Source organism: Zingiber officinale, chromosome 6B, assembly GCF_018446385.1.
Source record: "Zingiber officinale cultivar Zhangliang chromosome 6B, Zo_v1.1, whole genome shotgun sequence".
Taxonomy (NCBI): Eukaryota; Viridiplantae; Streptophyta; class Magnoliopsida; order Zingiberales; family Zingiberaceae; genus Zingiber; species Zingiber officinale.
In genome coordinates this window covers 105,747,416-105,760,581 of record NC_055996.1, presented here as the reverse complement: position 1 = coordinate 105,760,581, position 13,166 = coordinate 105,747,416, and the positions used below count along the sequence as shown (strand labels likewise).

The 13,166-nt window shown below is 36.8% G+C and overlaps 1 pseudogene; it reads right to left on the bottom strand.

Moving 5' to 3' along the window:
• Positions 1–13,166, bottom strand: part of LOC121988701 — a 61,599-nt pseudogene that overhangs the window by 904 nt on the left and 47,529 nt on the right.

Below are 13,166 nucleotides of genomic sequence, written 5' to 3'. Positions count from 1 at the left end.
TTGCATTGAATCTTAATGGTTCGGACAAATACAATTTCATTATGATGATGATATTAAAAATAATAATTAATTGAATATTGCAAAATAGAACAAGATTTTAACCAATGGAAGCCAACTAAAAAGGAAATCAAACTCACAAGAAGTCAATAAGGTCCCTTATATCGGATGCTTCGGCAGAAACAGCAGGCTGTGAGTTCTTCCCAAAAACATCAGCCATCACATTGAACAGCAGTGCTAATGTCTATAAGAAATAAAAAAAAATAGGTCATCTTTTAAAGTGAATGGACATATATTATGCTTTAAAGAAAATAAAAAATATAGATTAAGAAGATTGAGAGAAGGATAGGAAAGCACCCTTCAAACTTCATCATATACCAGTCCAACTAAGAGAACATGGCAGGTAAAGTTCTTCTGTACAACACGTGAAAAAAATGCCACCAACGTTTTATTGCAAGTATTGCAGAGCGCACGATTAACTACCTGTTTTGGGCACTTATGTTCCTACAGGTACCCACTTTTATGTATATACGAAGCTAACTGTAACTCAGTTACATCAATAATATAACTTGATTATTAGTATGAACAGATAATCGAACCTGACTAAATGGGTCGGGTTCCTATGGAATGCAACTATTTGGGACACATTATCATCCTTAGGCTTGGGTTTAGGTAATACCAAAAAATGCGGAGGGTGTCCAAATTGCTGCCAGGTTCACCACCTGCCTGCATTCATGGGAGGTCTAAAGAACACAGCTATATAGGTTTATATCATTTCTAACTTAAGCTTTCGTGGAAAATGGTCACTTGGTCAAATTTTACAGTATTAAATAAAAACTGCCTCATTTGGTTTTATTGAAGCAGAGCTTTTATATCAGATAAACCTTTATATCAGGTTTATATCAGTGAATATTTTACTAATAAGCAAAGATGCAGCACAATTTTTAGAACGTGCTTTAAATAGTAGGCTCGTTGAAATAAAAATACTATAGCATGTTGTTGGAATCCCAAAGGTTGTTTTGATGTGATAAATAAGTTAAGTTACGTCATGTGGTGCTTTAACCTTGTGTCTAAGTGTGAAGGAGTTTAGGAGCACAGGAAGTCGAGTAGAAGACGGAAGATGGAGCTAGCGAGAAGGACGGCACGGGAGAGTGCGTCTGAGGGACGAGGCACTGCGGAAGAATACACCGGCGGACGAGAAGGAAGCGTGCGGTGTTTCTGAGGAACGAGAAGCCGGAGCGGAAGATTTCTCAGGGAGCAAGAGACGTAGCTAGCGAGAAAGTCGGCACGAGAGAGTGTGTCCGAGGGGCGAAGAGCTGCGGATGAGTACGCTGGCGGGCGAGAAGGAAGCACGCGATGATTCCGAGGGACGATTAGCCGAAGCTGAAGCCTGCTCGAGAAGGCCGGAAGTTGAGTACGGGTGAGCCCTATTTTGAATGGCCGAGATCACCCAAGTAAGCGGAGCCGGAGCAGAAGACTCGGACCGAGGCGAGCTGAACCGGAGCAGAGGGCTCGGAACCATTCTGGGCGCCCGGACCAGTCCGAGGCGCTCAGACCTAGATGTTATCCAGATCGCGATCAAACGCGATCTATGCGACAAGGGATAAAATTTTATCCCCTCCCAGGCGCCTAGAACCCTTCCAGGCGCCCCCTCAAGGCTATAAATATAGTCTTGGTCCAAGAAGCTCAACAAGACAAGCAATTCTGATTACAACACTTGTATGCTTTCATTGTTAGTTTAGCTTCTTATTTTCTTTGTGCTTGAATGCTGTAAGAGGCTTCTCCGCCTGAAAGGAGATATTTATTGCGCTTCATTCTCCTTGGATTAACAACCTCCACGGTTGTAATCAAGTAAACTCCCTTGCCTCTACTCTTTTAGTTTATTGCCTTTAAATTAATGCAAGTGTTCTTTTGAAAGTCCGAGAAGGGTTTGCTTTTGATTTTGTGCAGGGCAATTCACCCCTCCCCTCTTGCCGGCCTCCAACGCGGACCAACACATGTTCCATAGTTCAAGCAAATTACAGGTTAGCAATATTGCAGTGCATTGTGTAGTTCCAATATGAAGGGGAGTCTTAGCAACAACAACCAAGCCTTTTCCCACTAGGTGGAGTTGGTTATATGAATCTTTTTTTATCATTGAGCTCTATTTTCTACTGTATCATCATCTATATTTAAATAAATTTTATCTTGTTTTATTGTTGCTAACCAAATCTTTTTTGGTCTTCCTCTTCCTCGTTTGATATGTATGTTTATCATAGTTTCACATCGCCAAACTGGAGCATTTACATATCCGTACCATCTTAAACGTGTCTCTCGGAGTTTTTCCTTAATAGATGTAACTCCGACTTTCTCTCTAATGCTCTCCTTTCTTATTTTGTCCATCCTCATATGTCCATACATCCAACTTAACATCATCATCTCTACAACTTCATCTTCTGCTGATGTGCTTGAGTCATAGCCCAACATTTAGCTCCATATAATATAGCAGGTCTAACTGCGATTTTATAGAACTTACCTTTAAGTTTAAGAGGTACTTTATGGTCACATAAAACACTCAACGCTCCTCTCCATTTCAACTGGGAGTCTTGGCACAATTGTAAAATTGTTACTGTGTGACCAAGGAGCTCGGATCGATCCGCAAATTCATGGTCCCCTCCTGATCTCTTTCGCAATTTGAAAGTCGAAAAACGGCCGAAATTCGGTTAAAATTGGTTGCGATCTCCTTGGGTTCACCTTATAGTTTGGGTAAAGGGAAGCAGTAGGCCGACTGTATGGCACCAAGTAGGGGGGCGACCTGCCCACCGCCGGCGACCAGCCACCTGCCTCAACCCCAAACTATAACCTGGATGGGAAAGTGAACCAAGGGAGATGCCTTCCGACCGCAATCCAATGTGCAAATTGTAGAAGAAACCAAGAGGGGATCAAAGATTGCGAACCAAAGGATTTGGACTCGTGACCAAGAGGTGGTTCGAGTTTCGAAAACAATCTCTTGAAAAGCAGCGTAAAACTGCATATAATAAACCCTTCCCCGGACCCCACACCGGCGGGAGCTTCGTGCACCGGACTGCCATTTTTACTATTTAGTTCCGGTATGCAACTTAGGTGTCAGTTAATAGAAAGGTATAATTTTAAAGATTTCAAAATGGCTAGCTAGTATATGCATCTATAGTAAGATGAGAACTTCAATTCATACTATTTTCTTTGCAATTGACAAAATCAAAATTTCCATATTAACATTCATAAAAAAGATTTTCCCATCTTACCTTCATAAAAAGAGGCCTAGCAAAGGCAAGACGAGGCAATAAAGGGCTCATTATTCGGAAAGCTATTCGGACCATTGCCACAGAACTCACTGGGCGTAGATGCTTAATAATTGTGTGTGTTGATTCCAGCCATTCATGTGGAAGATTGCTAAAGAAAGCATGCAGTAGAGACACAATGTTTCCTGACACAGAAAAGGAGCAACTTGGCTTGAAAATGTAGATAAAATATGTATAATAGACGAGAAATTGTAGTTAGTCTAAGAGGACATGTAGGATTTGCACCATAAAAATCAAGAAGCTAATGGCCATGCTCATGGCGGACCAGTAAGGGCCTTTGCTAGTCATTTTTAATCCCATGAGATCAATAAGTTTATAAAGTACAGATACTTGTGGTGCCTCAGAGAAAAATATTGACATTATTTGGCTTCACCATATCCACCTATCATTTCAACACAACCTATTGGACTTCCATTACTAGCAAACACATCCATAAAATACAGAAACAAACTGTCTTCACTGCCTTAAAAACACTTTGACATTTAAAGCCTACTCTTCAAGCAAATAATTTCTAAATTTTTTTATGTGATGACAAACAGAGAACTGATGGTCATTCTTCCTGAAAAATTTTCTTTTCAACGGGCCACTTATTTCAGCACCCAAAAATGTAGAAAACAAAACTTGACTAATTTGTGTCCAAACACTTTGGAATAATGCATATAAATGATCAAACAAACCAAAGACACGATCATTCATGATAAACCAATTAACCCAATTAATACCTATGGCAGTTGATGTGTTATCCTGAGAAGCCCATGTGGAATCTAACAAAGCATAGCCAACAGCGGATTCCAGCTCATCCAGTGATCTTTTGCCATCCACAAGCCACCAACAATCTTTTATGATGCATGCTGCTTCAGAATACAGTTGTAGATGAAATTCTGGCGGTAGCTGGGCAAGCAAAAGTCCACATGCTTGGATCATTAAACAAGATAACTGCTGACAAGAATAGCCACTTTTTGAAACAAAACTGTTATCATTGACCCAACTTGTTGAAAAAGTTGAACGACTTGTGTTCATTGATTCAGTACTTCCAGCAGAAGGTGAAGTTGGAAGACCAGAAGTTTGCCCATGTGAAATTCCACTGCCAGACTGGATAAGCGTTGGCTGTATGTGGACAATAATTTGTACAAGAGAAGCCACTACCTGAGAAGCTGATGCTGGAAGAGAAAGGATTTCAATAGCTGCAGTTTCTAGGACAAGTTGTGTATATGTTCCAGGATCTTGATTCTCATAGAAGGCCTTCTGTCCATCGGAACTGCTAATTGAAGTTGCTTGGGTTCTATTTAAAGTTGCACGGCCAAAATTGCCAGAAGAATCTCCTGAAGAGTCCGATTTTGATTTACTATTTAGAGAGGGTATGACGTTATTTACAAGACCCAATAAAAGATTAGCAAAATATTCTTGTGGCGGGCATACAGAAGAATTTGGCGAAGCCATATATTGCGGAAATGACTCTGAAAATGGAATCTGAAAATCAAGAATAAAATAGGATGATATTGACAAAAAATTATATATATTTATATATATATATATATCATGTTCATTTTCTTCTCAGAAATGGATGAGGACTCCTTAGTCCTTCCCATTGAATAAGAGAAAAAAAATGAAAAAAAAAATGTACCTTTGTGAGATCAAGCACTTTTAGTATTCGGAGAATAAGTTTATTTGGAAGATGACCATAAAAATATGCAAGTGTATCACGAACAAAACTGAACCTCAAAGGGTGAAATGCCATAAGTTGAGTATAAGAATTAAGAACTCTATCAGCAATATCAGTAGCATCATTCTCAATGAGCCGATAAACTACAAGAGGAATAATAGGGATTAACCGTGCGGCAATGTCATCAAAAAATGTGGGGTACCTGCAATAGCCCTTTATGATTCAACCCATCAAATATGAAATGATTTGTAATTTCTTACTTGCAAAAAGTATATTACGAAAATAATTAGAAAAATTAAAGAGTAAGAGATTCTTATCTTCTAAATACGTGGAGTAATCTATGTCAAGTATGATTAGTCATGAACCTGAACTAAATCAATCTTGGTCTGCGTAGAGCTGCAATGACTTGCCAAACAATAATAACTTAGCAGGTTAGTATATTTCCATCCTGAGATGTGAACAAGGCTCAAATAAAAAGGGCAGCCCGATGCACGAAGCTCTCGTCATGCGGGGTCCCGGGGAAGGATCCATTGTACGCAGCCTTATCCTGCTTTTTGCAAGAGACTGTTTCCAGGGTTCAAAGTCGTGACCTTTTGGTCATATAGCAACAACTTTACTATTGCGCCAAGGCTCAAATATAACTCTAAATCAATTATTGTAACCTTTAACCGAGAACTAATTAATTTGAATTTAAATTAGGCCTAAAATTCATTTGTAATTTCACTGAATTTCTTTGGGTTTAATTATTGGATGATAAATGCCCCTACAATGTTGATGATACCTCTATGCTGTTGTGCCCTATTTTTACCTGTGCTCATGTTCTTGAATCTTGCTACATTCTTATTTGTCATGTGTATATTCCTTGTTCTGCCTACAGTTCCAGGCATGGTTGTCGAGATGGCTTGGCCAAATTCTTTTGGGAGTTATTCGGGCTACCGGATAGAGGTATGGTTTATTTTGCTGTGTTTTAGGGGTTCTTTTGTTTACAACACACATCATTATGTGATGTCAAACAGTCAATATATAGAACCTAAGTGGGCATAACAAAGAGAAAGGGAGGAGAGAGACAAAGAAAGAGGAATAAATTGTCATCAGATCTCATCAACATTAGCTGTTCAGACCACATTTTGTGGGAAAGTCATTGCTAACGATGAAACACTGCACAAAAGTATTCTCCAAAGCACTAAATTAAGATAGAATGTTGCCCACAATTATAATTTCTTGAACTAATCATATACTTTTAACATTAGTATGAGAATTGTGATAAATAAGTTATTTAGCTATGTTGTAGCATGTTTGATAGTCATCCAAATGACATTTGTTTCACTAGCGGAGGTAATTCTATGTTAGAAGTTTTGTCATCTTTGTCAATATCTAAGGGCCCAGATGAGTCCTAGTGGTTCATATGAGAGTCACTTAGGCAATACTAGGTTAAAATTCTCCTGTGCATGATTTAGGTGATGAGCTAAACTAGAATTGTTTCAGAGCTTAAACACTAATCAAACTACTCAACTACAATTCAATATTTTAATTAGTGTACTATATTCTAGAAGAGATTATCAGGTAAAATATCTAGGTTATCTACGTCCTCATTATTTATAAAGGTGCAGATAGTTAGCCAGCAACCTTGAGAGAAATAGTATTTATGATTACTTAATTGAAAAAGCTACACACTGTATCACCCATGCTAGTAGTTATATATTTCTCTCCACATTTATTATAAGTCTAGAAGTACTAGTCCAAGGAAGCAGGTGATAGGAAAAGCATAACAACTTCATGAAATAAATTTGGATACTCACAAACAGTCTGAGGCAAAGATTAACACATCCGATTGATATTGAAGTATCAATCATTGATGTACAAATAGAACGACAATAGAAATCATCTACAATAAGCCTCACCGATCCTTCCATGAGAGATGGTTGCCAAGAGCTTTTTGCAGTTCAACTCTTTTTGAAAGTTGATTGTGGGCCCAATGTTCAGGAGAACGACTGGTGCAGTACATTCTTATCCGTTGTTGAAGTTCAGGCTTGTCGAGAAGACTTATCTATGATTAAAAAATTTATCACGCATTAAAACAAAAATCAAGAAAATACAATTGATAATTTTCAATATAAGAAAAAGAAATGCTGATAGATTTTAATTCCTACAATACTGATAATTTATGAGAATTATGGTAGCAAAAGGTGGAATCCGCCACAGAGCAGCCTCACACAGTTAGCCCCACGACCATCTGTGAGGAGGTAAATCGGGAAACTGTAGTTGGCCAATGCGGGGAGGGCTTTTTTCCTCGACTTTGCCGAGATTCGAACCCTTGCCCTATGGTTGCAACTTTGCCCCACACTAGCCAACTCAACCCTACCCCAGGAGCTTATTTTATGAGAATTATGAGTATATGCTTGATAATTTATTAGCTGAAATAATTGGTGAATCTATGATATTTTAGTATTTGGTTGGATGTTTTTTCCTGGCACCTTAGAGTATGCTTCATTTATTTTGAAGTTTACTTTTAGGATAATCACTTTGTGCAATGATTGTTTCCTTTTTTCTTGAAAATCTATAATTTCTCAATAGAATATTTTGCTGCCATTTTTGAAGGGGAATCACATAAAGCATGTTTAGCAAAGACATCTTTTTAGTTTTAGCACAAGTTTTTTGCTTTATTTTCTCTTTCATATGGCAAATGATCAACATTGACTAGCTTTACAATTTGTTTCTAATGCTTGGGTATTAATTTGATTCAATTAAAGGCCAATTTTGAACTTTGTGCCAAAATGAAAAAGGTGTTATGAACACAAACAAGATCAGATGGAACAAGTTGTTTGTTAATCTCAACGATAACTTAATACTCACCTTTTCTATCTTCCACATACAAATTAAATATCATCTTTCACAATATGTTTTAACAGGAACATAAATGCTGATTGAAATTAGCCTTGCTCAGCCTAACATGAATTAAATGCAAATATAACAAAATAGCAAGCAAGATCAAAATTAAAAGCACAAAGAACCATGTTACTCCAAGGAGTCGAATTTCATCAATGTGAGATAAACTAAAGATGCCACACTCTCATACTTCACTAGCTTATTATGAATTTTCTTCATTAATATGTAATAGAAGCATACTCCAACGAAAAGTATCAATAAAGTGTTCGACAAAGCATACCACAATGCTTAGAGCATAAGGGTCATCATCCCGATCAATAAGAGCAAGAACTATAATATCCAATGGAAGTAGCTCAAGCGACCAAATAAAAAAGGAAAAATTTGAAATTGCTTTTGATAATAGATCCTGCATCACACATATCCAAACAAACAGTTATGCACTCCACATATCAAAAAAAAGATGATATGATTGTATATATATGTTTCTAAAAGAGGAAACAAAAACCTGAGCAGGAAGACCGTGTTGCAGTTCAATCTGAATTTGATGAAGGAGGACATCCACCATTTTATATATATTAGATGTCACTTCTTCAGGTGACAATTCTCTTAAAACACGGCCCTGGAATCACAATAACTTAGTTTGAAATACAAAAATAAGGGTCGAGCAGGTCACTATTTAGTAGAAGATGAATGAATAAGGTCTTACAAGACTGGTACTGTTGATTCTTCCTGGCAGTCCATTCATAAGCATCCAAGCACCAGCACAGAGATATTGACGATGTTGAGGAAAGCTATGACTAAGGTATATCATAACATAAGTAGGATCAGCAGAGGGAGAAAGAAGCTGAGTACATTGATTAAGAACTGTTCTCTCTGCCTGACAAAATAAATTACCAAAATAAATATCAAAGAAGAATATATAGTATTTACTATGGAATCAAGTAACCATCAGTATATCACTTTCCCATGTTAAAGAAAAGCCAGTTAGACAGCAACATAGGCAGCATGAATGATCACATGTGAATCAAAAGTAGAAAGATACAAACATGCGATCATTTGTGATTGGCGAGGTAAAAAAAACAAAGATAACCTAGTCATGCTACCTTAACTCTTATTTAAAAAACAATGGATACAGTCAAAATTCACTTTCTTGAGACTGTAAAGGTTCAAGACGAGTTTTGAACCTAAAGCAACCTTCACATTTTTCATCAACAGCCTGGAATGGCAGAATTGAAGCACCTATTTTGATTATTCTCATGCATATTTAATCTTGTGTACTTGTTTTCTTATATTTCTTTTATATTCCTGGTCCTTTTCAACGAGGTTTTGACTTTGGATAGAACTTGAAGATCATAATTGTATTCATAAACAATCTATATATACAAGCTTACAAAATTGACAAGCTTTTTACTTACTAGCATGACAGGGGAGCTGGCCACCTTGGGTCCTAATGTAAATCCCTGCTCATCTTGATCTCAGATCTTTAATTACATTAACAAACAAATGATGACAACAATGTTTGTGCTTGAACTATATCTTGTACCATCCACAATTATCTGATAACAAGCGAGTATCAAGGTCAGTGTGGGGTGCCAGTTTTGGTGCTTGACCAAACTATAATGGTAGTGACAACACATAGTATAGGTTCACACTAGTCACAGTGCCAACCTTGTCATAAATTGAAGACCATGAATTCATGTATTCAACAATCCACAATGGATGGTAATGCTGGTGTTGTGTCTCGACACAGTACTGTATTAGCGCCAATCTGCATCCCAGCAATTGCTCATACTGGTAAATGCCACCATAAAGGCAGCCTGAATGGAAATTTGAATCACTCAGATATATTCAGCCATAACAAAGCTTCTATGATACAATTGGAGTAGCTTGTAAATTGTACTATTTTATTGAATCTTATTTAGTGCTTATTAACTCCGCCCATGACGACCAGTCATGGCCGGTCCCAAGCCCGGATAAAGGAGGAGGGTTGCGTTAGGTTGCCAGCCAGCGTCAAAACTATGGCAAATATTCAATGAATGAATCCATTAAACTATTGTATCAATGCTAGGTTGTTACCCGGAAGGAACGCGTTGTAGGGTCCGACTGTAACGTCTCGGCAAGGACCGCTACATCTCCAGAACTCGGGTGTAGTGATAAATATGTAAGAGTTCGCGTTACAGGATCCGACTATAACGTCTCAACAAGGACCGCTACATTTCCATGAGAACTTGGGTGTAGTATTAATAGGCAAAAGTTCTCACACCATAGGTTAGATAAGAACAAATATGATAGAAAAACTAATAATCTAAGATTTGAAACATGGAACATAGGAACTCTCACTGGTAAATCAATGGAGGTAGTAGATATGATGATTAGAAGAAAAATTAGTATTTTGTGTGTACAAGAGACAAAATGGACAGGTGAGAAGGCAAAGATGATAGAGAACTCGGGTTTTAAGTTATGGTACAATGGAAAAAGTAAAGCAAGAAATGGAGTGGGTATTATTGTAGATAGTTTGTTAAAGGATGAAGTTGTAGGAGTAGTTAGAAAAGGGGATAGAATTATAGCCCTTAAGTTAATAGTGGCGAAATAAACTATGAACATAATTAGCGTATATGCACCACAAGTAGGATTAGATGAAGCTACCAAATCAAGGTTTTAAGAGGACTTAGATGAAATATTATAAAATATTCCACCAAATGAAATGATTTTAATAGGAGGTGATCTAAATGGGCATGTTGGAGTGAAAAATGAGGAATATGAAAGAGTACATGGGAGTTATGGGTTTGGAACGAGGAATGAGGAAAGGACAACTATATTAGATTTTGCGATAACATATGACCTTATATTAGTTAATACGTTTTTTTAAGAAAAGAGAAGAACACTTGGTCACATTCAAAAGTGGGAATAATAAATCGCAAATTGACTTTCTTATGGTTAGGAAGAAGAATAGAAAGATTTGTAAAGATTGCAAAGTCATCCCTGGAGAAAGCTTAACTACCCAACATAGGGTAGTAGTGTTGGATATACGCCTCAAATATAGTATCAATAGGAAGAAAATATATACAATTCCTATAATTAAGTGGTGGAAGTCAAAGGATGGGAAGCAACATATATTTAAGGAGAAGGTAAAAGTACAAGCATTAGGTGAAATATACGATGACTCTAATACAACATGGGATAAGACGATATTAAAGTTGAAAATAGTAACTAAGAATGCACTCGATGAGTCAAAGGGACATGCACTACTAAGTAAAGAATCTTGGTGGTGGAATGAGAAAGTACAAGAGAAAGTGAAGGAAAAACGAATAACTTATAAGGAATTATATATTTGTAAGAACGAGGAAAACTTAAAAAAATATACCATAGCCAAGAAAGAAGCTAAGAAAGTTGTGAGTGAAGCAAAAAATGAAACTTTTGAACGGTTATAACAAAAATTGGATACAAAAGAAAAGGAAAAAGACATTTATAGAATAGCTAAAGTGAGAGAAAGAAAAACAAGAGACCTTAGCCAAATAAAATGTATTAAAGATGAATGTAATAGGGTATTAGTAAATGATGGAGAAATAAAAGAGCGGTGGAAGAGGTATTTTCATCAACTTTTTAATGAAGGTTTAGGTGACCAACTTAACTTAAGTAATTTAATTAGGTCAAATGAGCATAGAAATTTTAATTTTTATCGTAAAATCCAAACTTCAGAAGTAAAACAAACTTTAAATGAGATGCACAATGGAAAAGCCGTTGGACCAGATGATATTCCGATAAAGGTATGAAAGTGCTTAGGGAAACAAGGTATTGAATGACTTACAAAATTATTTAACATGATATTGAAAACGAAAAAAATGTCTGATCAATGGAGGATAAGTACTCTAGTTCCCTTATATAAGAATAAGGGAGACGTACAAAATTATACAAATTATAGGGGTGTTAAACTAATGAGTCATACTATGAAATTTTGGGAAAAAGTAATAGAAAAAAGATTAAGGAAAGAGACCACAGACAGAAAATCAATTTGGGTTCACGCCTGGAAGGTCGACAATAGAAGCTGTACATCTTCTTAGACAATTAATTGAAAAATATCGGGAGCAAAAACAAAATCTACACATGGTATTCATTGACTTAGAAAAAACTTATGATAGACTCCCAAGAGAAATTATATGGAGAATTTTAGAAAAGAGAGGTGTTAGTGTAACATATATTAAACTAATTAAGGATATGTATGAGGATGTAACGACCAGAGTAAAGACTTCAGGCGGAGTAACTGAAGCATTTCCAATAAAGATAAGGTTACATCAAGAATCAGCTCTAAGTCCCTATCTTTTTACACTAATTATGGAAGAACTCGCTGTGCACATTCAAGACACAGTATCGTGGTACATGTTGTTTGCAGATGATATTATTTTGATAGATGAGACACGTGAAGGAGTAAATGCTAAGCTAGAATCTTGGAGGGAAATACTAGAAGGGAAAGGTTTTAAGCTTAGTAGATTAAAGACAGAATATATGGAACTTAAGTTTAGCAATATTAGAAGTAATGAAATAATTGTTAAGATATGAGAGGACGAGTTACCCGGAATCGAGAGATTTAAATATTTAGGATCATTTTTACAAAATGGTGGAGGGATTGAGAGAGATGTCTTACATAGAATACAAGTAGGATGGGTGAAATGGAGGGAAGTGTCGAGTGTTTTATGTCAACATAAAGAACCTCTTAAACTTAAAGGTAAGTTCTATAAAACCGCAGTTAAACCTGCTATGTTATATGGAGCTGAATGTTGGGCTATGACTCGAGCACATGAGCAGAAGATGAGAGTTGCAGAGATGAGGATGTTAAGGTGGATGTGTGGACATACGAAGATGGACAAAATAAGAAATGAGAGCATTAGAGAGAAAGTCGGAGTTGCATCTATTGAAGAAAAACTCCGAGAGGCACGTTTAAGATGGTACGGGCATGTACTTAGACGACCAATAAATGCTCCAGTTACGCGATGTAAAACTATGATAAACATACATATCAAACGAGGAAGAGGAAGACCAAAAAAGACTTGTTAGCAACAATAAAATAAGATAAAATTTATTTAAATATAGATGATGATATAATAGGAGATAGAGCTCAATGACGTAAAAGGATTCATACAGCCGACCCCACCTAGTGGAAAAAGGCTTGATTGTTGTTGTTGTTGTATTTAGTGCTTATTAAGTTATTAGCAGCCAGTCAAGGATGAGTTGTAAAAAAGCTTAGAAGACTTTTTCTTTTACTGCTATCGTAATGCTGGGCATGAGATTCAAATCTGTCTGAT